The following is a 23,687-nucleotide window of genomic DNA, read 5'->3' on the forward strand; positions in this document are numbered from 1 at the left end:
GGTTCTTCCAGAATTCGAATTCCTACGGAAGTGCATATGATCCACACCTCTTACCCCACTCTCCTCGTGTCATATCCGCAGCGGCGATGCGAACGGTCCTAGATTCATCGCCCACTGCCGCAAAATGCGTCGCCCCTTGCACTCCCGACCAGGGAAAAGACCCCGTTCTCGAATTTCCCTCGGAGCAGTCTTAAAGCGAGTCGCCGTTTCCCTCAGCTACGCTCCCCCTGCCCCCCCTAATGCTCCGGCGATCTCTTCGCTCGCGGGCTCCCATTATAAATCGATATACAAGTAGCCCCACGTCGCAAAACGCCGCGCAAAAGAGGGGGAGGGTGCAACACTAGGACTTCCCGGGAGGTCACCCATCCCAGTACTACTCTAGCCCAAGCGCGCTTAACTGCGGAGTTCTGATGGGATCCGGTGCATTAACGCTGGTATGATCGCACCCGCAAAGATCTCGCCCCCTCCCCCTCTTCAAGGGACAACGCCGAGCCACGGGGCCGTCCACGGCCCTCGATCCGAAACGGTTCGGCGCAGGGGCTCGCCCTCTTCCCCGACTCGGCGGCGCCTCCCGCCCCGCGGGGAGCCAGCGAAGAACGGACGAGCGAAAATGAAAAGAAGAGAGAGAAGGAAAAGGCGTAAGTTCCGCGACCACCGGCGACGCTCCGTGGAGCGCGCGCGGCCTTTCCGCGAACGATCCGCGGTTCTTCCAGAATTCGAATTCCTACGGAAGTGCATATGATCCACACCTCTTACCCCACTCTCCTCGTGTCATATCCGCAGCGGCGATGCGAACGGTCCTAGATTCATCGCCCACTGCCGCAAAATGCGTCGCCGCCGTTGCACTGTGATCCCGCCCCTGACTCCCGACCAGGGAAAAGACCCCGTTCTCGAATTTCCCTCGGAGCAGTCTTAAAGCGAGTCGCCGTTTCCCTCAGCTACGCTCCCCCTGCCCCCCCTAATGCTCCGGCGATCTCTTCGCTCGCGGGCTCCCATTATAAATCGATATACAAGTAGCCCCACGTCGCAAAACGCCGCGCAAAAGAGGGGGGAGGGTGCAACACTAGGACTTCCCGGGAGGTCACCCATCCCAGTACTACTCTAGCCCAAGCGCGCTTAACTGCGGAGTTCTGATGGGATCCGGTGCATTAACGCTGGTATGATCGCACCCGCAAAGATCTCGCCCCCTCCCCCTCTTCAAGGGACACCGCCGAGCCACGGGGCCCGTCCACGGCCCTCGATCCGAAACGGTTCGGCGCAGGGGCTCGCCCTCTTCCCCGACTCGGCGGCGCCTCCCGCCCCGCGGGGAGCCAGCGGAAGAACGGACGAGCGAAAATGAAAAGAAGAGAGAGGAGGAAAAGGCATGAGTTCCGCGACCACCGGCGACGCTCCGTTGAGCGCGCGCGGCCTTTCCGCGAACGATCCGCGGTTCTTCCAGAATTCGAATTCCTACGGAAGTGCATATGATCCACACCTCTTACCCCACTCTCCTCGTGTCATATCCGCAGCGGTGATGCAAACGGTCCTAGATTCATCGCCCACTGCCGCAAAATGCGTCGCCGCCGTTGCACTGTGATCCCGCCCCTGACTCTCGACCAGGAAAAGACCCCGTTCTCGAATTTCCCTCGGAGCAGTCTTAAAGCGAGTCGCCGTTTCCCTCAGCTACGCTCCCCCTGCCCCCCTAATGCTCCGGCGATCTCTTCGCACGCGGGCTCCCATTATAAATCGATATACAAGTAGCCCCACGTCGCAAAACGCCGTGCCACGGAGGCCCTTCCACGGCCCTCGATCCGAAACGGTTCGGCGCAGGGGCTCGCCCTCTTCCCTGACTCAGCGGCGCCTCCCACCCCGCGGGGAGCCAGCGGAAGAACGGACGAGCGAAAATGAAAAGAAGAGAAAGAAGGAAAAGGCGTGAGTTCCGCGACCACCGGCGACGCTCCGTGGAGCGCGCGCGGCCTTTCCGCGAACGATCCGCGGTTCTTCCAGAATTCGAATTCCTACGGAAGTGCATATGATCCACACCTCTTACCCCACTCTCCTCGTGTCATATCCGCAGCAGCGATGCGAACGGTCCTAGATTCATCGCCCACTGCCGCAAATGCGTCGCCACCGTTGCACTGTGATCCCGCCCCTGACTCCCGACCAGGGAAAAGACCCCGTTCTCGAATTTCCCTCGGAGCAGTCTTAAAGCGAGTCGCCGTTTCCCTCAGCTACGCTCCCCCTGCCCCCCCTAATGCTCCGGCGATCTCTTCGCTCGCGGGCTCCCATTATAAATCGATATACAAGTAGCCCCACGTCGCAAAACGCCGCGCAAAAGAGGGGGGAGGGTGCAACACTAGGACTTCCCGGGAGGTCACCCATCCCAGTACTACTCTAGCCCAAGCGCGCTTAACTGCGGAGTTCTGATGGGATCCGGTGCATTAACGCTGGTATGATCGCACCCGCAAAGATCTCGCCCCCTCCCCCTCTTCAAGGGACACCGCCGAGCCACGGGGCCCGTCCACGGCCCTCGATCCGAAACGGTTCGGCGCAGGGGCTCGCCCTCTTCCCCGACTCGGTGGCGCCTCCCGCCCCGCGGGGAGCCAGCGGAAGAACGGACGAGCGAAAATGAAAAGAAGAGAGAGAAGGGAAAGGCGTAAGTTCCGCGACCACCGGCGGCGCTCCGTGGAGCGCGCGCGGCCTTTCCGCGAACGATCCGCGGTTCTTCCAGAATTCGAATTCCTACGGAAGTGCATATGATCCACACCTCTTACCCCACTCTCCTCGTGTCATATCCGCAGCGGCGATGCGAACGGTCCTAGATTCATCGCCCACTGCCGCAAAATGCGTCGCCGCCGTTGCACTGTGATCCCGCCCCTGACTCCCGACCAGGGAAAAGACCCCGTTCTCGAATTTCCCTCGGAGCAGTCTTAAAGCGAGTCGCCGTTTCCCTCAGCTACGCTCCCCCTGCCCCCCTAATGCTCCGGCGATCTCTTCGCTCGCGGGCTCCCATTATAAATCGATATACAAGTAGCCCCACGTCGCAAAACGCCGCGCAAAAGAGGGGGAGGGTGCAACACTAGGACTTCCCGGGAGGTCACCCATCCCAGTACTACTCTAGCCCAAGCGCGCTTAACTGCGGAGTTCCTGATGGGATCCGGTGCATTAACGCTGGTATGATCGCACCCGCAAAGATCTCGCCCCCTCCCCCTCTTCAAGGGACACCGCCGAGCCACGGGCCCTCGATCCGAAACGGTTCGGCGCAGGGGCTCGCCCTCTTCCCCGACTCGGCGGCGCCTCCCGCCCCGCGGGGAGCCAGCAGAAGAACGGACGAGCGAAAATGTAAAGAAGAGAGAGAAGGAAAAGGCGTAAGTTCCGCGACCACCGACGACGCTCCGTGGAGCGCGCGCGGCCTTTCCGCGAACGATCCGCGGTTCTTCCAGAATTCGAATTCCTACGGAAGTGCATATGATCCACACCTCTTACCCCACTCTCCTCGTGTCATATCCGCAGCGGCGATGCGAACGGTCCTAGATTCATCGCCCACTGCCGCAAAATGCGTCGCCGCCGTTGCACTGTGATCCCGCCCCTGACTCCCGACCAGGGAAAAGACCCCGTTCTCGAATTTCCCTCGGAGCAGTCTTAAAGCGAGTCGCCGTTTCCCTCAGCTACGCTCCCCCTGCCCCCCCCAATGCTCCGGCGATCTCTTCGCTCGCGGGCTCCCATTATAAATCGATATACAAGTAGCCCCACGTCGCAAAACGCCGCGCAAAAGAGGGGGAGGGTGCAACACTAGGACTTCCCGGGAGGTCACCCATCCCAGTACTACTCTAGCCCAAGCGCGCTTAACTGCGGAGTTCTGATGGGATCCGGTGCATTAATAATGGTATGATCGCACCCGCAAAGATCTCGCCCCCTCCCCCTCTTCAAGGGACACCGCCGAGCCACGGGGCCCGTCCACGGCCCTCGATCCGAACGGTTCGGCGCCGGGGCTCGCCCTCTTCCCCGACTCGGCGGCGCCTCCCGCCCCGCGGGGAGCCAGCGAAAGAACGAACGAGCCTTTCCGCGAACGATCCGCGGTTCTTCCAGGATTCGAATTCCTACGGAAGTGCATGTGATCTACACCTCTTACCCCACTCTCCTCGTGTCATATCCGCAGCGGCGATGCGAACGGTCCTAGATTCATCGCCCACTGCCGCAAATGCGTCGCCGCCGTTGCACTGTGATCACGCCCCTGACTTCCGACCAGGAAAAGACCCCATTCTCGAATTTCCCTCGGAGCAGTCTTAAAGCGAGTCGCCGTTTCCCTCAGCTACGCTCCCCCCTGCCCCCCTAATGCTCCAGCGACCTCTTCGTTCGCGGGATCCCATTATAGATCGATATACAAGTAGCCCCCACGTCGCAAAACGCCGCGCAAAAAGAGGGGGGAGGGTGCAACACTAGGACTTCCCGGGAGGTCACCCATCCCAGTACTACTCTAGCCCAAGCGCGCTTAACTGCGGAGTTCTGATGGGATCCGGTGCATTAACGCTGGTATGATCGCACCCGCAAAGATCTCGCCCCCTCCCCCTCTTCAAGGGACACCGCCGAGCCACGGGGCCCGTCCACGGCCCTCGATCCGAAACGGTTCGGCGCAGGGGCTCGCCCTCTTCCCCGACTCGGCGGCGCCTCCCGCCCCGCGGGGAGCCAGCGGAAGAACGGACGAGCGAAAATGTAAAGAAGAGAGAGAAGGAAAAGGCGTAAGTTCCGCGACCACCGACGACGCTCCGTGGAGCGCGCGCGGCCTTTCCGTGAACGATCCGCGGTCCTTCCAGAATTCGAATTCCTACAGAAGTGCATATGATCCACACCTCTTACCCCACTCTCCTCGTGTCATATCCGCAGCGGCGATGCGAACGGTCCTAGATTCATCGCCCACTGCCGCAAATGCGTCGCCTCCGTTGCACTGTGATCCCGCCCCTGACTTCCGACCAGGGAAAAGAACCTGTTCTCGAATTTCCCTCGGAGCAGTCTTAAAGCGAGTCGCCGTTTCCCTCGGCTACGCTCCCCCTGCCCCCCTAATGCTCCAGCGATCTCTTCGCTTGCGGGATCCCATTATAAATCGATATACAAGTAGCCCCACGTCGCAAAACGCCGCGCAAAAGAGGGGGAGGGTGCCACACTAGGACTTCCCGGGAGGTCACCCATCCCAGTGCTACTCTAGCCCAAGCGCGCTTAACTGCGGAGTTCTGATGGGATCCGGTGCATTAACGCTGGTATGATCGCACCCGCAAAGAACTCGTCCCCTCCCCCTCTTCAAGGACACCGCCGAGCCACGGGGCCCGTCCACGGCCCTCGATCCAAAACGGTTCGGCGCAGGGGCTCGCCCTCTTCCCCAACTCGGCGGCGCCTCCCGCCCCCCGGGGAGCCGAGCGGAACGATCTGCGGTTCTTCCAGAATTCGAATTCCTACGGAAGTGCATATGATCCACACCTCTTACCCCACTCTCCTCGTGTCATATCCGCAGCGGTGATGCGAACGGTCCTAGATTCATCGCCCACTGCCGCAAATGCGTCGCCTCCGTTGCACTGTGATCCCGCCCCTGACTTCCGACCAGGGAAAAGAACCTGTTCTCGAATTTCCCTCGGAGCAGTCTTAAAGCGAGTCGCCGTTTCCCTCGGCTGCGCTCCCCCTGCCCCCCTAATGCTCCAGCGATCTCTTCGCTCGCGGGATCCCATTATAAATCGATATACAAGTGGCCCCACGTCGCAAAAACGACGCACAAAAGAGGGGGGAGGGTGCAACACTAGGACTTCCCGGGAGGTCACCCATCCCAGTACTACTCTAGCCCAAGCGCGCTTAACTGCGGAGTTCTGATGGGATCCGGTGCATTAACGCTGGTATGATCGCACCCGCAAGGATCTCGCCCCCTCCCCCTCTTCAACGGACACCGCCGAGCCACGGGCCCTCGATCCGAAACGGTTCGGCGCAGGGGCTCGCCCTCTTCCCCGACTTGGCGGCGCCTCCCGCCCCGCGGGGAGCCAGCGGAAGAACGGACGAGCGAGAATGAAAAGAAGAGAGAGAAGGAAAAGGCGTAAGTTCCGCGACCACCGACGACGCTCCGTGGAGCGCGCGCGGCCTCTCCGTGAACGATCCGCGGTCCTTCCAGAATTCGAATTCCTAGGAAGTGCATATGATCTACACCTCTTACCCCACTCTCCTCGTGCCATCATATCCGCAGCGGTGATGCGAACGGTCCTAGATTCATCGCCCACTGCCGCAAATGCGTCGCCTCCGTTGCACTGTGATCCCGCCCCCCTGACTTCCGACCAGGGAAAAGAACCTGTTCTCGAATTTCCCTCGGAGCAGTCTTAGAGCGAGTCGTCGTTTCCCTCAGCTACGCTCCCCTGCCCCCCTAATGCTCCAGCGATCTCTTCGCTCGCGGGCTCCCATTATAAATCGATATATAAGTAGCCCCACGTCGCAAAACGCCGCGCAAAAGGGGGGGAGGGTGCAACACTAGGACTTCCCGGGAGGTCACCCATCCCAGTACTACTCTAGCCCAAGCGCGCTTAACTGCGGAGTTTTGATGGGATCCGGTGCATTAACGCTGGTATGATCGCACCCGCAAAGATCTCGCCCCCTCCCCCCCTAAAGGACACCGCCGAGCCACGGGCCCGTTCACGGCCCTCGATCCGAAACGGTTCGGCGCAGGGGCTCGCCCTCTTCCCCGACTCGGCGGCGCCTCCCGCCCCGCGGGGAGCCAGCGGAAGAACGGACGAGCGAAAATGAAAAGAAGAGAGAGAAGGAGCGCGCGCGGCCTTTCCGCGAACGATCCGCGGTTCTTCCAGAATTCGAATTCCTACGGAAGTGCATATGATCCACACCTCTTACCCCACTCTCCTCGTGTCATATCCGCAGCGGCGATGCGAACGGTCCTAGATTCATCGCCCACTGCCGCAAATGCGTCGCCGCCGTTGCACTGTGATCCCGCCCCTGACTTCCGACCAGGGAAAAGAACCTGTTCTCGAATTTCCCTCGGAGCAGTCTTAAAGCGAGTCGTCGTTTCCCTCGGCTACGCTCCCCCTGCCCCCCTAATGCTCCAGCGATCTCTTCGTTCGCGGGATCCCATTATAAATCGATATATAAGTAGCCCCACGTCGCAAAAACGACGCACGAAAGAGGGGGAGGGTGCAACACTAGGACTTCCCGGGAGGTCACCCATCCCAGTACTACTCTAGCCCAAGCGCGCTTAACTGCGGAGTTCTGATGGGATCCGGTGCATTAACGCTGGTATGATCGCACCCGCAAGGATCTCGCCCCCTCCCCCTCTTCAAGGGACACCGCCGAGCCACGGGCCCTCGATCCGAAACGGTTCGGCGCAGGGGCTCGCCCTCTTCCCCGACTTGGCGGCGCCTCCCGCCCCGCGGGGAGCCAGCGGAAGAACGGACGAGCGAGAATGAAAAGAAGAGAGAGAAGGAAAAGGCGTAAGTTCCGCGACCACCGGCGACGCTCCGTGGAGCGCGCGCGGCCTTTCCGCGAACGATCCGCGGTTCTTCCAGAATTCGAATTCCTACGGAAGTGCATATGATCCACACCTCTTACCCCACTCTCCTCGTGTCATATCCGCAGCGGCGATGCGAACGGTCCTAGATTCATCGCCCACTGCCGCAAAATGCGTCGCCGCCGTTGCACTGTGATCCCGCCCCTGACTTCCGACCGGGAAAAGACCCCGTTCTCGAATTTCCCTCGGAGCAGTCTTAAAGCGAGTCGCCGTTTCCCTCAGCTACGCTCCCCCTGCCCCCCCCAATGCTCCGGCGATCTCTTCGCTCGCGGGCTCCCATTATAAATCGATATACAAGTAGCCCCACGTCGCAAAACGCCGCGCAAAAGAGGGGGGAGGGTGCAACACTAGGACTTCCCGGGAGGTCACCCATCCCAGTACTACTCTAGCCCAAGCGCGCTTAACTGCGGAGTTCTGATGGGATCCGGTGCATTAACGCTGGTATGATCGCACCCGCAAAGATCTCGCCCCCTCCCCCTCTTCAAGGGACACCGCCGAGCCACGAGGCCCGTCCACGGCCCTCGATCCGAAACGGTTCGGCGCAGGGGCTCGCCCTCTTCCCCGACTCGGCGGCGCCTCCCGCCCCGCGGGGAGCCAGCGGAAAGAACGGACGAGCGAAAATGAAAAGAAGAGAGAGAAGGAAAAGGCGTAAGTTCCGCGACCACCGACGACGCTCCGTGGAGCGCGCGCGGCCTTTCCGCGAACGATCCGCGGTTCTTCCAGAATTCGAATTCCTACGGAAGTGCATATGATCTACACCTCTTACCCCACTCTCCTCGTGTCATATCCGCAGCGGCGATGCGAACGGTCCTAGATTCATCGCCCACTGCCGCAAATGCGTCGCCGCCGTTGCACTGTGATCCCGCCCCTGACTTCCGACCAGGGAAAAGACCCCGTTCTCGAATTTCCCTCGGAGCAGTCTCGAGCGAGTCGCCGTTTCCCTCAGTTAGGCCCCCCTCCCTAATGCTCCAGCGATCTCTTCGTTCGCGGGATCCCATTATAAATCGATATATAAGTAGCCCCACGTCGCAAAACGCCGCGCAAAAGAGGGGGGAGGGTGCAACACTAGGACTTCCCGGGAGGTCACCCATCCCAGTACTACTCTAGCCCAAGCGCGCTTAACTGCGGAGTTCTGATGGGATCCGGTGCATTAACGCTGGTATGATCGCACCCGCAAAGATCTCGCCCCCTCCCCCTCTTCAAGGGACACCGCCGAGCCACGAGCCCTCGATCCGAAACGGTTCGGCGCAGGGGCTCGCCCTCTTCCCCGACTTGGCGGCGCCTCCCGCCCCGCGGGGAGCCAGCGGAAGAACGGACGAGCGAGAATGAAAAGAAGAGAGAGAAGGAAAAGGCGTAAGTTCCGCGACCACCGACGACGCTCCGTGGAGCGCGCGCGGCCTTTCCGTGAACGATCCGCGGTCCTTCCAGAATTCGAATTCCTACAAAAGTGCATATGATCCACACCTCTTACCCCACTCTCCTCGTGTCATCATATCCGCAGCGGCGATGCGAACGGTCCTAGATTCATCGCCCACTGCCGCAAATGCGTCGCCTCCGTTGCACTGTGATCCCGCCCCTGACTTCCGACCAGGGAAAAGAACCTGTTCTCGAATTTCCCTCGGAGCAGTCTTAGAGCGAGTCGCCGTTTCCCTCGGCTACGCTCCCCCTGCCCCCCTAATGCTCCAGCGATCTCTTCGTTCGCGGGATCCCATTATAAATCGATATATAAGTAGCCCCACGTCGCAAAACGACGCACAAAAAGAGGGGGGAGGGTGCAACACTAGGACTTCCCGGGAGGTCACCCATCCCAGTACTACTCTAGCCCAAGCGCGCTTAACTGCGGAGTTCTGATGGGATCCGGTGCATTAACGCTGGTATGATCGCACCCGCAAAGATCTCGCCCCCTCCCCCTCTTCAAGGGACACCGCCGAGCCACGGGGCCCGTCCACGGCCCTCGATCCGAAACGGTTCGGCGCAGGGGCTCGCCCTCTTCCCCGACTCGGCGGCGCCTCCCGCCCCCCGGGGAGCCAGCGGAAGAACGGACGAGCGAAAATGAAAAGAAGAGAGAGAAGGAAAAGGCGTAAGTTCCGCGACCACCGACGACGCTCCGTGGAGCGCGCGCGGCCTTTCCGCGAACGATCTGCGGTTCTTCCAGAATTCGAATTCCTACGGAAGTGCATATGATCCACACCTCTTACCCCACTCTCCTCGTGTCATATCCGCAGCGGCGATGCGAACGGTCCTAGATTCATCGCCCACTGCTGCAAATGCGTCGCCGCCGTTGCACTGTGATCCCGCCCCCGACTTCCGACCAAGGAAAAGACCCCGTTCTCGAATTTCCCTCGGAGCAGTCTTAAAGCGAGTCGCCGTTTCCCTCGGCTGCGCTCCCCCTGCCCCCCTAATGCTCCAGCGATCTCTTCGCTCGCGGGATCCCATTATAAATCGATATACAAGTGGCCCCACGTCGCAAAAACGACGCACAAAAGAGGGGGGAGGGTGCAACACTAGGACTTCCCGGGAGGTCACCCATCCCAGTACTACTCTAGCCCAAGCGCGCTTAACTGCGGAGTTCTGATGGGATCCGGTGCATTAACGCTGGTATGATCGCACCCGCAAGGATCTCGCCCCCTCCCCCTCTTCAAGGGACACCGCCGAGCCACGGGCCCTCGATCCGAAACGGTTCGGCGCAGGGGCTCGCCCTCTTCCCCGACTCGGCGGTGCCTCCCGCCCCGCGGGGAGCCAGCGGAAGAACGGACGAGCGAAAATGAAAAGAAGAGAGAGAAGGAAAAGGCGTAAGTTCCGCAACCACCGGCGACGCTCCGTGCAGCGCGCGCGGCCTTTCCGCGAACGATCCGCGGTTCTTCCAGAATTCGAATTCCTACGGAAGTGCATATGATCCACACCTCTTACCCCACTCTCCTCGTGTCATATCCGCAGCGGCGATGCGAACGGTCCTAGATTCATCGCCCACTGCCGCAAATGCGTCGCCGCCGTTGCACTGTGATCCCGCCCCTGACTTCCGACCAGGGAAAAGACCCCGTTCTCGAATTTCCCTCGGAGCAGTCTTAAAGCGAGTCGTCGTTTCCCTCAGCTATGCTCCCCCCTGCCCCCCTAATGCTCCAGCGATCTCTTCGTTCGCGGGATCCCATTATAAATCGATATACAAGTAGCCCCACGTCGCAAAACGCCGCGCAAAAAGAGGGGGGAGGGTGCAACACTAGGACTTCCCGGGAGGTCACCCATCCCAGTACTATTCTAACCCAAGCGCGCTTAACTGCGGAGTTCTGATGGGATCCGGTGCATTAACGTTGGTATGATCGGACCCGCAAAGATCTCGCCCCCTCCCCCTCTTCAAGGGACACCGCCGAGCCACGGGGCCCGTCCACGACCCTCGATCCGAAACGGTTCGGCGCAGGGGCTCGCCCTCTTCCCCGACACGGCGGCGCCTCCCCCCCCGTGGGGAGCCAGCAGAAGAACGGACGAGCGAAAATGAAAAGAAGAGAGAGAAGGAAAAGGGTGAGTTCCGCGACCACCGGCGACGCTCCGTGGAGCGCGCGCGCCCTTTCCGCGAACGATCCGCGGTTCTTCCAGAATTCGAATTCCTACGGAAGTGCATATGATCCACACCTCTTACCCCACTCTCCTCGTGTCATATCCGCAGCGGCGATGCGAACGGTCCTAGATTCATCACCCACTGCCGCAAAATGCGTCGCCGCCGTTGCACTGTGATCCCGCCCCTGACTCCCGACCGGGGAAAAGACCCCATTCTCGAATTTCCCTCGGAGCAGTCTTAAAGCGAGTTGTCGTTTCCCTCAGCTACGCTCCCCCTGCCCCCCCCAATGCTCCGGCGATCTCTTCGCTCGCGGGCTCCCATTATAAATCGATATACAAGTAGCCCCACGTCGCAAAACGCCGCGCAAAAGAGGGGGGAGGGTGCAACACTAGGACTTCCCGGGAGGTCACCCATCCCAGTACTGCTCTAGCCCAAGCGCGCTTAACTGCGGAGTTCTGATGGGATCCGGTGCATTAACGCTGGTATGATCGCACCCGCAAAGATCTCGCCCCCTCCCCCTCTTCAAGTGACACCGCCGAGCCACGAGGCCCGTCCACGGCCCTCGACCCGAAACGTTTCGGCGCAGGGGCTCGCCCTCTTCCCCGACTCGGCGGCACCTCCCGCCCCGCCGGGAGCCAGCGGAAGAACGGACGAGCGAAAATGAAAAGAAGAGAGAGAAGGAAAAGGCGTAAGTTCCGCGACCACCGACGACGCTCCGTGGAGCGCGCGCGGCCTTTCCTCGAACGATCCGCGGTTCTTCTAGAATTCGAATTCCTGCGGAAGTGCATATGATCCACACCTCTTACCCCACTCTCCTCGTGTCATACCCGCAGCGGCGATGCGAACGGTCCTAGATTCATCGCCCACTGCCGCAAATGCGTCGCCGCCGTTGCACTGTGATCCCGCCCCTGATTTCCGACCAGGGAAAAGGCCCTGTTCTCGAATTTCCCCGGGAGCAGTCTTAAAGCGAGTCGCCGTTTCCCTCGGCTACGCTCCCCCTGCCTCCCTAATGCTCCAGCGATCTCTTCGCTCGCGGGCTCCCATTATAAATCGATATACAAGTAGCCCCACGTCGCAAAACGCCGCGCAAAAGAGGGGAGAGGGTGCAACACTAGGACTTCCCGGGAGGTCACCCATCCCAGTACTACTCTAGCCCAAGCGCGCTTAACTACGGAGTTCTAATGGGATCCGGTGCATAAACAAGGTATGATCGCAACCGCAAAGATCTCGCCCCCTCCCCCTCTTCAAGGGACACGCCGAGCCACGGGGCCCGTCCACGGCCCTCGATCCGAAACGGTTCGGCGCAGGGGCTCGCCCTCTTCCCCGACTCGGCGGCGCCTCCCGCCCCGCGGGGAGCCAGCGGAAGAACGGACGAGCGAAAATGAAAAGAAGAGAGAGAAGGAAAAGGCGTAAGTTCCGCGACCACCGGCGATGCTCCGTGGAGCGCGCGCGGCATTTCCGCGAACGATCCGCGGTTCTTCCAGAATTTGAATTCCTACGGAAGTGCATATGATCCACCCCTCTTACCCCACTCTCCTCGTGTCATATCCGCAGCGGCGATGCGAACGGTCCTAGATTCGTCGCCCACTGCCGCAAATGCGTCGCCGCCGTTGCACTGTGATCCCGCCCCTGACTTCCGACCAGGGGAAAGTCCCCGTTCTCGAATTTCCCTCGAAGCAGTCTTAGAGCGAGTCGCCGTTTCCCTCAGCTACGCTCCCCCTGCCCCCCTAATGCTCCAGCGATCTCTTCGCTCGTGGGCTCCCATTATAAATTGATATACAAGTAGCCCCACGTCGCAAAACGCCGCGCAAAAGGTGGGGGAGGGTGCAACACTAGGACTTCCCTGGAGGTCACCCATCCCAGTACTACTCTAGCCCAAGCGCACTTAACTGCGGAGTTCTGATGGGATCATGTGCATTAACGCTGGTATGATCGCCCCCGCAAAAATCTCGCCCCCTCCCCCTCTTCAAGGGACACCGCCGAGCCACGGGGCCCGTCCACGGCCCTCGATCCGAAACGGTTCGGCGCAGGGGCTCGCCCTCTTCCCCAACTCAGCGGCGCCGCCCGCCCCGCGGGGAGCCAGCAGAAGAATGCACAAGCAAAAATGAAAAGAAGAGAGAGAAGGAAAAGGCGTAAGTTCCGCGACCACCGGCGACGCTCCGTGGAGCGCACGCGGTCTTTCCGCGAACGATCCGTGGTTCTTCCAGAATTCGAATTCCTACGGAAGTGCATATGATCCACACCTCTTACCCCACTCTCCTCGTGTCATACCCGCAGCGGCGATGCGAACGGTCCTAGATTCATCGCCCACTGCCGGAAATGCGTCGCAGCCGTTGCACTGTGATCCCGCCCCTGACTATCGACCAGGGAAAGGCCCCGTTCTCGAATTTCCCTCGGAGCAGTCTTAAAGCGAGTCGTCATTTCCCTCAGCTACGCTCCCCCTGCCCCCCTAATGCTCCAGCGATCTCTTCGCTCGCGGGCTCCCATTATAAATCGATATACAAGTAGCCCCACGTCGCAAAACGCCGCGCAAAAGGGGGGGGAGGGTGCAACACTAGGACTTCCCGGGAGGTCACCCATCCCAGTACTACTCTAGCCCAAGCGCGCTTAACTGCGGAGTTCTGATGGGATCCAGGTCTCCTTCCTTTGCAAGTCGAAGAGCTTTCCCCATATCAGGAACCCCTTCCTTAACCAAGGCACGGAGAGCATCCCTTTTTTCAGACATCCTTTTGCCACATTCTACAAATTTTTGTGTTACTCTTTCTGACTCTTCAAGTAGACTCCTTCTGAATTCTTTGAAGGATGTATAACCCAATTTCTGTAAGATAGACATCTTCACCTACAACCTGAACCGACCCTTGTCTCACTTCGTGTGAAACGGTCTCCTTCACCTACAAGTATCCTTGTCACTGTCACGAGCAACCTTTGCTCACCAACTCCAACCGAGCTCTGATACCAACTGTCACGCCCCTACACCTGCGGTGATCTTTCAACCGCTTGTAGCGAGGTGCGGCACCACCGAACGTTTTCTTTTTAACAATACTAACGCTTTTGGACTACGCCTATTCCAACATAAACATACTTAACTTATGTTTTGCAACCGAATGAATGCATTATCCTTTATACTTTAAAGAAGATCATTCTCAATCATTAACCATGTACAACAAACCGAGAACATCAACAATACACAAGTATAAAGGGAGGGTTAACTCCCAGAAAAGTCTGCCCAACAATATATTATAACAGCGTCTTCAATATTACAATGCAAGTGATGCTTGGCAAGCTCCAAGCCAACACTTAGAATAATTTTACAACAAGGCATAAACCAGCCTTCTTTACAAATCATGTGCACCTTTGCACAAAGTGGAACGCTCACCCGAGCCTCCTATTTCACCCTGTCAAATCCTGCACATAACCCTAAGCACATAACTCCACCACGGCATACTTGCCTCACTCAAACCGCACTTAAGTCCAAACTGCACCTTTGGTAGCACTACGCATGAGATATGCGCAGTCCACCTCTACTTCTGCGCTGTTTTACCCCTTTGTGCGAGTGAATAGAGCGAAGATATCGTGGTGAAATGAGGTGCAGCCACCTCATATATATACGCACCATACTTTAGCTTATACTTTTGGGCCGACATTTAAAATAACATCACGAAGCCTTCACGTTACATCTTCATGGTGTCGGCTTTGGGTATACCTTATGCTCCACGTGAATGCGTATAAACCTTTGTGCACCCTCATTTCGTGTACGCTCAAGTGTGAATGACACTTAGCCAATTTTTATAACGTCGCATGTTCGTCCTTCGTCACATTTTTGTCGCACTTGTGGCGCCCGCCCGTCGCGTTTATGCACGCTCGTCGTACCAACGCACGCCCGCCGTGCCCACGCGCCCATCGCACTCAGCGCCCAACCGTGCCAAGTTTGCGAAGGTCTTACATTCTCCTCCACTTGAAATCGTTGTCGTCCTCGACAACATACCATCCCGGTAGCTCTCCACCAAGATCATCATCCAGGATGTCGACCTTTCTACACAAGGCAAACATCCTTGCAACATATGTAGAGACTCTTTCTCCACTATGCCTCGCCTAGTGACCACTACCACCAAGCTCACCATAATCCATGCTCAGGTCCATGGAAACTCCATCCATCTCATCTGCAACATATCACGATGCTTGATGTCAAGCCATCCCTGCATCATCATCATCATTGTAACTTCATCACCTCAAAGTGCCTCTTATCGATCCTCTACATCAGGCACTCTTCCAAGCCATGCCCATACATGCACTTTGAAAGTATGCATCCCATACTGCATCAAAGTCATCTGACCTCAGCTCCTCAATGCATCAGATCTTCTAAGTCCACCGTACATGAAGTCCCTAAAGGTCACAACAATCTCATGTCATCATGAACTCCATGAGCCGTCTCCAACCAACACCTCAGCAAGCATACAATATGCCTCAGCTCCCCATGTAGTAGGAATGCTCCATAGCTGCTCACAACTCCATCCAAGTAATCAACTCTCGATGTGCCCCATTCAGGTCCATGAAGTCCTCTTCATTATCTGCAATGTGCCATCCTCAAGTCTCCACTCTTATCAACTCTTGATGTGCCCCATTCAGGTCCATGAAGCCTTCTTCATCATCTGCAATGTGCCATCTTCAAGTCCCCATGTCACACTAGCAAGTCCTCCTGCATAACATTCCTGCCCTAGCACTCCTCTTCGGATGTCCCTTGACATCTCTACAAGTGCTTCCACACAATGTCCTTGCATAGGTCTGCCATGCTCCATGTCTTCAAGTCTTCAACCTGATGTCCATGACTAAGCTGCCCATGTAGTCCAACCAAGTAGACACATCACAACATCTGCCATCCCATCCAAGTCTTCAACTCTCGGTTTAGTGAACTCGGTCACCCAACCATCTCATCATCATCATGTCATGAGTCCCTTCACCATAGCTCCTCCACCAAAGTGTCCATCAAGACTACCTCTTGGTCTCGGCCATGAGAAGTCCACCCAAAACATCACAAGTGTGTGCCCTCCTCAACCTGTCCATGAGTCATGCCAGGCACTTAGCCAATTCATGTGGCTAAATCATGACTCATTCTTCCAAAACGATCATCAAGTTCCACCCTTGTCTCGGGTTCTTGCACCTTCCATCACAAGGTCACAAGTAGCCCTAACAAGCCCTGCAACGTTTGACAATCCTTGCTTCTCCATACAAGGTTCCATCATAGACATCCATGGTGAGATCCTCCCTAGCATTGGCAAACTGGCTTTGCCCTTTCCTGCACATGGTCCGTCTCCCAAATGCCCAAATGAAACACAAGTATCATCACTTATTTCGTCATCATGAGGCTCCTCCATGTGAGTGACCTCATCCATACATGTTGACAAACTGTACGATCCTGGTTCAACTTGATCAGCCTCAAGTTTATCTTCCATCATGTTCAAGTCTGCAGCATCTTCCTCTATCACGGCTTCCTCTTCCTTGTTGGCACAATCTGCAACTTCACCTTGCTCCATTGCCCAACCGGGTTGAAGAAGTTCTTCCTCAGCTTCAGCCTCCCTGTTCAAGGCTATGAGATGCCTCAATTCCTTCTGTCTTATCTCGAGCTCCTTGAATTCTGCTTCAATCAAGTCTCCTTTCTTTGCAAGTCGAAGAGCTTTCCCCATATCAGGAACCCCTTCCTTAACCAAGGGACGGAGAGCATCCCTTGTTTCAGACATCCTTTTGCCACATTCTACAAATTTTTGTGTTACTCTTTCTGACTCTTCAAGTAGACTCCTTCTGAATTCTTTGAAGGATGTATAACCCAATTTCTGCAAGATAGACATCTTCACCTACAACCTGAATCGGCCCTTGTCTGACTTCGTGTGAAAGGGTCTCCTTCACTTGCAAGTATCCTTGTCACTGTCACGAGCAACCTTTGCTCACCAGCTACAACCGAGCTCTGATACCAACTCTCCTAGATTCATCGCCCACTGCTGCAAATGCGTCGTCGCCGTTGCGCTGTGATCCCGCCCCCGACTTCCGACCAGGGAAAAGACCCCGTTCTCGAATTTCCCTCGGAGCAGTCTTAAAGCGAGTCGCCGTTTCCCTCAACTACGCTCCGCCTTCCCCCCTAATGCTCCAGCGATCTCTTCGCTCGCGGGCTCCCATTATAAATCGATATACAAGTAGCCCCACATCGCAAAACGCCGCGCAAAAGGGGGGGGAGGGTGCAACACTAGGACTTCCCGGGAGGTCACCCATCCCAGTACTACTCTAGCCCAAGTGCGCTTAACTGCGGAGTTCTGATGGGATCCGGTGCATTAACGCTGGTATGATCGCACCAGCAAAGATCTCACCCCCTCCCCCTCCTCAAGGGACACCGCCGAGCCACGGGGACCGTCCACGGCCCTCGATCCGAAACGGTTCGGCGCAGGGGCTCGCCCTCTTCCCCGACTCGGCGGCGCCTCCCGCCCCGCGGGGAGCCATCGAAAGAATGGACGAGCGAAAATGAAAAGAAGAGAGAGAAGGAAAAGGCGTAAGTTCCGCGACCACCGACGATGCTCCGTGGAGCGCGCGCGGCCTTTCCGCGAACGATCCGCGGTTCTTCCAGAATTCGAATTCCTACGGAAGTGCATATGATCCACACCTCTTACCCCACTCTCCTCGTGTCATATCCGCAGCAGCGATGCGAACGGTCCTATATTCATCGCCCACTGCCGCAAATGCGTCGCCGCCGTTGCACTGTGATCCCGCCCCTGACTTCCGACCAGGGAAAAGACCCCGTTCTCGAATTTCCCTCGGAACAGTCTTAAAGCGAGTCGTCGTTTCCCTCAGCTACGCTCCCCCTGCCCCCCTAATGCTCCAGCGATCTCTTCGTTCGCGGGATCCCATTATAAATCGATATACAAGTAGCCCGACGTCGCAAAACGCCGCGCAAAAGAGGGGGGAGGGTGCAACACTAGGACTTCCCGGGAGGTCACCCATCCCAGTACTATTCTAACCCAAGCGCGCTTAACTGCGGAGTTCTGATGGGATCCGGTGCATTAACGTGGTATGATCGGACCCGCAAAGATCTCGCCCCCTCCCCCTCTTCAAGGGACACCGCCGAGCCACGGGGCCCATCCACGGCCCTCGATCCGAAACGGTTCGGCGCAGGGGCTCGCCTTCTTCCCCGACTCGGCGGCGCCTCCCGCCCCGCGCGGAGCCAGCAGAAGAACGGACGAGCGAAAATGAAAAGAAGAGAGAGAAGGAAAAGGCGTAAGTTCCGTGACCACCGATGACGCTCCGTGGAGCGCGCGCGGCCTTTCCGCGAACGATCCGCGGTTCTTCTAGAATTCGAATTCCTACGGAAGTGCATATGATCTACACCTCTTACCCCACTCTCCTCGTGTCATATCCGCAGCGGTGATGCGAACGGTCCTAGATTCATCACCCACTGCCGCAAATGCGTCGCCGCCTTTGCACTGTGATCCCGCCCCTGACTTCCGACCAGGGAAAAGACCCCGTTCTCGAATTTCCCTCGGAGCAGTCTAAAGCGAGTCGCCGTTTCCCTCAGTTACGCCCCCCTCCTTAATGCTCCAGCGATCTCTTCGTTCACGGGATCCCATTATAAATCGATATACAAGTAGCCCTACGTCACAAAACGTCGCGCAAATGAGGGGGGAGGGTGCAACACTAGGACTTCCCGGGAGGTCACCCATCCTAGTGCTACTCTAGCCCAAGCGCGCTTAACTGCGGAGTTCTGAAGGGATCAGGTGCATTAACGCTGGTATGATCGCACCCGCAAAGATCTCGACCCCTCCCCCTCTTCAAGGGACACCGCCGAGCCACGGGCCCTCGATCCGAAACGGTTCGGCGCAGGGGCTCGCCCTCTTCCTCGACTCGGCGGCGCCTCCCGCCCCGCGGGGAGCCAGCGGAAGAACGGACGAGCGAAAATGAAAAGAAGAGAGAGAAGGAAAAGCCATAAGTTCCGCGACCACCGGCGCGGCCTTTCTGCGAACGATCTGCGGTTCTTCCAGAATTCGAATTCCTACAAAAGTGCATATGATCTACACCTCTTACCCCACTCTCCTCGTGCCATCATATCCGCAGCGGTGATGCGAACGGTCCTAGATTCATCGCCCACTGCCGCAAATGCGTCGCCTCCGTTGCACTGTGATCCCGCCCCCCTGACTTCCGACCAGGGAAAAGTCCCCGCTCTCGAATTTCCCTCGGAGCAGTCTTAAAGTGAGTCGTTGTTTCCCTCGGCTACGCTCCCCCTGCCCCCCTAATGCTCCAGCGATCTCTTCGGTCGCGGGATCCCATTATAAATCGATATACAAGTAGCCCCACGTCGCAAAACTCCACGCAAAAGAGGGGGGAGGGCGCAACACTAGGACTTCCCGGGAGGTCACCCATCCCAGTACTACTCTAGCCCAAACGCGCTTAACTGCGGAAATCTGATGGGATCCAAGGCATTAACGCTGGTATGATCGCACCCGCAAAGATCTCGCCCCCTCCCCCTCTTCAAGGGACACCGCCGAGCCACGGGCCCTCGATCCGAAACGGTTCGGCGCAGGGGCTCGCCCTCTTCCCCGACTCGGCGGCGCCTCCCGCCCCGCGGGGAGCCAGCGGAAGAACGGACGAGCGAAAATGAAAAGAAGAGAGAGAAGGAAAAGGCGTAAGTTCCGCAACCACCGGCGACGCTCCGTGGAGCGCGCGCGGCCTTTCCGTGAACGATCCGCGGTTCTTCCAGAATTCGAATTCCTACGGAAGTGCATATGATCCACACCTCTTACCCCACTCTCCTCGTGTCATATCCGCAGCGGCGATGCGAACGGTCCTAGATTCATCGCCCACTGCCGCAAATGCGTCGCCGCCGTTGCACTGTGATCCCGCCCCCGACTTCCGACCAGGGAAAAGGCCCCGTTCTCGATTTTCCTCGGAGCAGTCTTAAAGCGAGTCGTCGTTTCCCTCGGCTACGCTCCCCCTGCCCCCCCTAAGGCTCCAGCGATCTCTTCGCTCGCGGGCTCCCATTATAAATCGATATACAAGTAGCCCCACGTCGCAAAAACGCCGCGCAAAAGAGGGGGGAGGGTGCAACACTAGGACTTCCCGGGAGGTCACCCATCCCAGTACTACTCTAGCCCAAGCGCGCTTAACTGCGGAGTTCTGATGGGATCCGGTGCATTAACGTTGGTATGATCGCACCCGCAAAGATCTCGCCCCCTCCCCCTCTTCAACGGACACCGCCGAGCCACGGGGCCCGTCCACGGCCCTCGATCCGAAATGGTTCGGCGCAGGGGCTCGCCCTCTTCCTCGACTCGGTGGCGCCTCCCGCCCCGCGGGGAGCCAACGGAAGAACGGACGAGCGAAAATGAAAAGAAGAGAGAGAACGATCAGTGGAGCGCGCGCGGCCTTTCCGCGAACGATCCGCGGTTCTTCCAGAATTCGAATTCCTACGGAAGTGCATATGATCCACACCTCTTACCCCACTCTCCTCGTGTAATATCCGCAGCGGCGATGCGAACGGTCTTAGATTCATCGCCCACTGCCGCAAAATGCGTCGCCGCCATTGCGCTGCGATCCCGCCCCTGACTCCCGACCAGGGAAAAGACCCCGTTCTCGAATTTCCCTCGGAGCAGTCTTAAAGCGAGTCGCCGTTTACCTCAGCTGTGCTCCCCCTGCCCCCCCTAATGCTCCGGCGATCTCTTCGCTCGCGGGCTCCCATTATAAATCGATATACAAGTAGCCCCACGTCGCAAAACGCCACGCAAAAGAGGGGGGAGGGTGCAACACTAGGACTTCCCGGGAGGTCACCCATCCCAGTACTACTCTAGCCCAAGCGCGCTTAACTGCGGAGTTCTGATGGGATCCGGTGCATTAACACTGGTATGATCGCACCCGCAAAGATCTCGCCCCCTCCCCCTCTTCAAGGGACACCGCCGAGCCACGGGGCCCGTCCACGGCCCTCGATCCGAAACGGTTCGGCGCAGGGGCTCGCCCTCTTCCCCGACTCGGCGGCGCCTCCCGCCCCGCTGGGAGCCAGCGGAAGAACGGACGAGCGAAAATGAAAAGAAGAGAGAGAAGGAAAAGGCGTGAGTTCCGCGACCACCGGCGACGCTCCGTGGAGCGCGCGCGGCCTTTCCGCGAACGATCCGCGGTTCTTCCAGAATTCGAATTCCTACGGAAGTGCATATGATCCACACCTCTTACCCCACTCTCCTCGTGTCATATCCGCAGCGGCGATGCGAACGGTCCTAGATTCATCGCCCACTGCCGCAAAATGCGTCGCCGCCGTTGCACTGCGATCCCGCCCCTGACTCCCGACCAGGGAAAAGACCCCGTTCTCGAATTTCCCTCGGAGCAGTCTTAAAGCGAGTCGCCGTTTCCCTCAGCTACGCTCCCCCTGCCCCCCCTAATGCTCCGGCGATCTCTTCGCTCGCGGGCTCCCATTATAAATCGATATACAAGTAGCCCCACGTCGCAAAACGCCGCGCAAAAGAGGGGGCAGGGTGCAACACTAGGACTTCCCCGGAGGTCACCCATCCCAGTACTACTCTAGCCCAAGCGCGCTTAACTGCGGAGTTCTGATGGGATCCGGTGCATTAACGCTGGTATGATCGCACCCGCAAAGATCTCGCCCCCTCCCCCTCTTCAAGGGACACCGCCGAGCCACGGGCCCTCGATCCGAAACGGTTCGGCGCAGGGGCTCGCCCTCTTCCCCGACTTGGCGGCGCCTCCCGCCCCGCGGGGAGCCAGCGGAAGAACGGACGAGCGAAAATGAAAAGAAGAGAGAGAAGGAAAAGGCGTGAGTTCCGCGACCACCGACGACGCTCCGTGGAGCGCGCGCGGCCTTTCCGCGAACGATCCGCGGTTCTTCCAGAATTCGAATTCCTACGGAAGTGCATATGATCCACACCTCTTACCCCACTCTCCTCGTGTCATCATATCCGCAGCGGCGATGCGAACGGTCCTAGATTCATCGCCCACTGCCGCAAATGCGTCGCCGCCATTGCACTGCGATCCCGCCCCTGACTTCCGACCAGGGAAAAGAACCTGTTCTCGAATTTCCCTCGGAGCAGTCTTAGAGCGAGTCGCCGTTTCCCTCGGCTACGCTCCCCCTGCCCCCCCTAATGCTCCAGCGATCTCTTCGTTCGCGGGATCCCATTGTAAATCGATATATACGTAGCCCCACGTCGCAAAACGCCGCGCAAAAGAGGGGGGAGGGTGCAACACTAGGACTTCCCGGGAGGTCACCCATCCCAGTACTACTCTAGCCCAAGCGCGCTTAACTGCGGAGTTCTGATGGGATCCGGTGCATTAACGCTGGTATGATCGCACCCGCAAGGATCTCGCCCCCTCCCCCTCTTCAAGGGACACCGCCGAGCCACGGGCCCTCGATCCGAAACGGTTCGGCGCAGGGGCTCGCCCTCTTCCCCGACTCGGCGGCGCCTCCCGCCCCGCGGGGAGCCAGCGGAAGAACGGACGAGCGAAAATGAAAAGAAGAGAGAGAACGATCCGTGGAGCGCGCGCGGCGCGGCCTTTCCGCGAACGATCCGCGGTTCTTCCAGAATTCGAATTCCTACGGAAGTGCATATGATCCACACCTCTTACCCCACTCTCCTCGTGTCATATCCGCAGCGGCGATGCGAACGGTCCTAGATTCATCGCCCACTGCCGCAAAATGCGTCGCCGCCGTTGCACTGTGATCCCGCCCCTGACTCCCGACCAGGGAAAAGACCCCGTTCTCGAATTTCCCTCGGAGCAGTCTTAAAGCGAGTCGCCGTTTCCCTCAGCTACGCTCCCCCTGCCCCCCCTAATGCTCCGGCGATCTCTTCGCTCGCGGCGCCCATTATAAATCGATATACAAGTAGCCCCACGTCGCAAAACGCCGCGCAAAAGAGGGGGAGGGTGCAACACTAGGACTTCCCGGGAGGTCACCCATCCCAGTACTACTCTAGCCCAAGCGCGCTTAACTGCGGAGTTCTGATGGGATCCGGTGCATTAACGCTGGTATGATCGCACCCGCAAAGATCTCGCCCCCTCCCCCTCTTCAAGGGACACCGCCGAGCCACGGGGCCCGTCCACGGCCCTCGATCCGAAACGGTTCGGCGCAGGGGCTCGCCCTCTTCCCCGACTCGGCGGCGCCTCCCGCCCCGCGGGGAGCCAGCGGAAGAACGGACGAGCGAAAATGAAAAGAAGAGAGAGAAGGAAAAGGCGTAAGTTCCGCGACCACCGGCGACGCTCCGTGGAGCGCGCGCGGCCTTTCCGCGAACGATCCGCGGTTCTTCCAGAATTCGAATTCCTACGGAAGTGCATATGATCCACACCTCTTACCCCACTCTCCTCGTGTCATATCCGCAGCGGCGATGCGAACGGTCCTAGATTCATCGCCCACTGCCGCAAATGCGTCGCCGCCGTTGCACTGTGATCCCGCCCCTGACTCCCGACCAGGGAAAAGAACCTGTTCTCGAATTTCCCTCGGAGCAGTCTTAGAGCGAGTCGCCGTTTCCCTCGGCTACGCTCCCCCTGCCCCCCCCAATGCTCCAGCGATCTCTCCGTTCGCGGGATCCCATTATAAATCGATATATAAGTAGCCCCACGTCGCAAAAACGACGCACAAAAAAAGGG

General features: G+C 58.4%; 21 non-coding genes and 6 pseudogenes across 21 annotated transcripts; all 27 read right to left on the minus strand.

Moving 5' to 3' along the window:
* Positions 1-329: 329 nt before the first annotated feature.
* LOC149245684 (5S ribosomal RNA) lies at positions 330-448 on the minus strand. The gene has a single exon (XR_016267891.1). It is a non-coding gene; the product is annotated as a 5S ribosomal RNA (ribosomal RNA).
* Positions 449-1,052: 604 nt separating this feature from the next.
* On the minus strand, positions 1,053-1,171 carry LOC149245685 (5S ribosomal RNA). The gene has a single exon (XR_016267892.1). It is a non-coding gene; the product is annotated as a 5S ribosomal RNA (ribosomal RNA).
* Positions 1,172-2,324: 1,153 nt separating this feature from the next.
* On the minus strand, positions 2,325-2,443 carry LOC149245686 (5S ribosomal RNA). Its single transcript, XR_016267893.1, has one exon. It is a non-coding gene; the product is annotated as a 5S ribosomal RNA (ribosomal RNA).
* Positions 2,444-3,047: 604 nt separating this feature from the next.
* Positions 3,048-3,167, minus strand: LOC149245687 (5S ribosomal RNA). Its single transcript, XR_016267409.1, has one exon. It is a non-coding gene; the product is annotated as a 5S ribosomal RNA (ribosomal RNA).
* Positions 3,168-3,760: 593 nt separating this feature from the next.
* On the minus strand, positions 3,761-3,879 carry LOC149245688 (5S ribosomal RNA). The gene has a single exon (XR_016267535.1). It is a non-coding gene; the product is annotated as a 5S ribosomal RNA (ribosomal RNA).
* Positions 3,880-4,407: 528 nt separating this feature from the next.
* Positions 4,408-4,526, minus strand: LOC149245689 (5S ribosomal RNA). Its single transcript, XR_016267894.1, has one exon. It is a non-coding gene; the product is annotated as a 5S ribosomal RNA (ribosomal RNA).
* A 603-nt stretch (positions 4,527-5,129) lies between these two features.
* Positions 5,130-5,248, minus strand: LOC149245690 (5S ribosomal RNA). Its single transcript, XR_016267544.1, has one exon. It is a non-coding gene; the product is annotated as a 5S ribosomal RNA (ribosomal RNA).
* A 505-nt stretch (positions 5,249-5,753) lies between these two features.
* LOC149245691 (5S ribosomal RNA) lies at positions 5,754-5,872 on the minus strand. Its single transcript, XR_016267895.1, has one exon. It is a non-coding gene; the product is annotated as a 5S ribosomal RNA (ribosomal RNA).
* A 594-nt stretch (positions 5,873-6,466) lies between these two features.
* On the minus strand, positions 6,467-6,585 carry LOC149245692 (5S ribosomal RNA). The gene has a single exon (XR_016267467.1). It is a non-coding gene; the product is annotated as a 5S ribosomal RNA (ribosomal RNA).
* Positions 6,586-7,146: 561 nt separating this feature from the next.
* Positions 7,147-7,265, minus strand: LOC149245693 (5S ribosomal RNA). The gene has a single exon (XR_016267896.1). It is a non-coding gene; the product is annotated as a 5S ribosomal RNA (ribosomal RNA).
* A 593-nt stretch (positions 7,266-7,858) lies between these two features.
* LOC149245694 (5S ribosomal RNA) lies at positions 7,859-7,977 on the minus strand. The gene has a single exon (XR_016267897.1). It is a non-coding gene; the product is annotated as a 5S ribosomal RNA (ribosomal RNA).
* Positions 7,978-8,576: 599 nt separating this feature from the next.
* Positions 8,577-8,695, minus strand: LOC149245695 (5S ribosomal RNA). Its single transcript, XR_016267898.1, has one exon. It is a non-coding gene; the product is annotated as a 5S ribosomal RNA (ribosomal RNA).
* A 596-nt stretch (positions 8,696-9,291) lies between these two features.
* Positions 9,292-9,410, minus strand: LOC149245696 (5S ribosomal RNA). Its single transcript, XR_016267900.1, has one exon. It is a non-coding gene; the product is annotated as a 5S ribosomal RNA (ribosomal RNA).
* A 605-nt stretch (positions 9,411-10,015) lies between these two features.
* Positions 10,016-10,134, minus strand: LOC149245697 (5S ribosomal RNA). Its single transcript, XR_016267901.1, has one exon. It is a non-coding gene; the product is annotated as a 5S ribosomal RNA (ribosomal RNA).
* Positions 10,135-10,728: 594 nt separating this feature from the next.
* On the minus strand, positions 10,729-10,847 carry LOC149245698 (5S ribosomal RNA; annotated as a pseudogene).
* Positions 10,848-11,452: 605 nt separating this feature from the next.
* LOC149245699 (5S ribosomal RNA) lies at positions 11,453-11,571 on the minus strand. Its single transcript, XR_016267402.1, has one exon. It is a non-coding gene; the product is annotated as a 5S ribosomal RNA (ribosomal RNA).
* Positions 11,572-12,175: 604 nt separating this feature from the next.
* Positions 12,176-12,293, minus strand: LOC149245700 (5S ribosomal RNA; annotated as a pseudogene).
* A 603-nt stretch (positions 12,294-12,896) lies between these two features.
* On the minus strand, positions 12,897-13,015 carry LOC149245701 (5S ribosomal RNA; annotated as a pseudogene).
* A 4,284-nt stretch (positions 13,016-17,299) lies between these two features.
* On the minus strand, positions 17,300-17,418 carry LOC149245702 (5S ribosomal RNA). Its single transcript, XR_016267479.1, has one exon. It is a non-coding gene; the product is annotated as a 5S ribosomal RNA (ribosomal RNA).
* Positions 17,419-18,022: 604 nt separating this feature from the next.
* Positions 18,023-18,140, minus strand: LOC149245703 (5S ribosomal RNA; annotated as a pseudogene).
* Positions 18,141-18,738: 598 nt separating this feature from the next.
* Positions 18,739-18,857, minus strand: LOC149245704 (5S ribosomal RNA; annotated as a pseudogene).
* Positions 18,858-19,435: 578 nt separating this feature from the next.
* Positions 19,436-19,554, minus strand: LOC149245705 (5S ribosomal RNA; annotated as a pseudogene).
* A 593-nt stretch (positions 19,555-20,147) lies between these two features.
* LOC149245706 (5S ribosomal RNA) lies at positions 20,148-20,266 on the minus strand. The gene has a single exon (XR_016267431.1). It is a non-coding gene; the product is annotated as a 5S ribosomal RNA (ribosomal RNA).
* A 574-nt stretch (positions 20,267-20,840) lies between these two features.
* Positions 20,841-20,959, minus strand: LOC149245707 (5S ribosomal RNA). Its single transcript, XR_016267408.1, has one exon. It is a non-coding gene; the product is annotated as a 5S ribosomal RNA (ribosomal RNA).
* Positions 20,960-21,565: 606 nt separating this feature from the next.
* LOC149245708 (5S ribosomal RNA) lies at positions 21,566-21,684 on the minus strand. Its single transcript, XR_016267398.1, has one exon. It is a non-coding gene; the product is annotated as a 5S ribosomal RNA (ribosomal RNA).
* Positions 21,685-22,280: 596 nt separating this feature from the next.
* LOC149245709 (5S ribosomal RNA) lies at positions 22,281-22,399 on the minus strand. Its single transcript, XR_016267902.1, has one exon. It is a non-coding gene; the product is annotated as a 5S ribosomal RNA (ribosomal RNA).
* A 565-nt stretch (positions 22,400-22,964) lies between these two features.
* Positions 22,965-23,083, minus strand: LOC149245710 (5S ribosomal RNA). The gene has a single exon (XR_016267903.1). It is a non-coding gene; the product is annotated as a 5S ribosomal RNA (ribosomal RNA).
* Between the last annotated feature and the right edge of the window lie 604 nt (positions 23,084-23,687).

This window comes from Pinus tabuliformis, chromosome 7 (genome assembly GCF_031772625.1).
Source record: "Pinus tabuliformis cultivar Carrire ecotype Pingquan chromosome 7, CPIR1, whole genome shotgun sequence".
NCBI classification, from domain to species: domain Eukaryota; kingdom Viridiplantae; phylum Streptophyta; class Pinopsida; order Pinales; family Pinaceae; genus Pinus; species Pinus tabuliformis.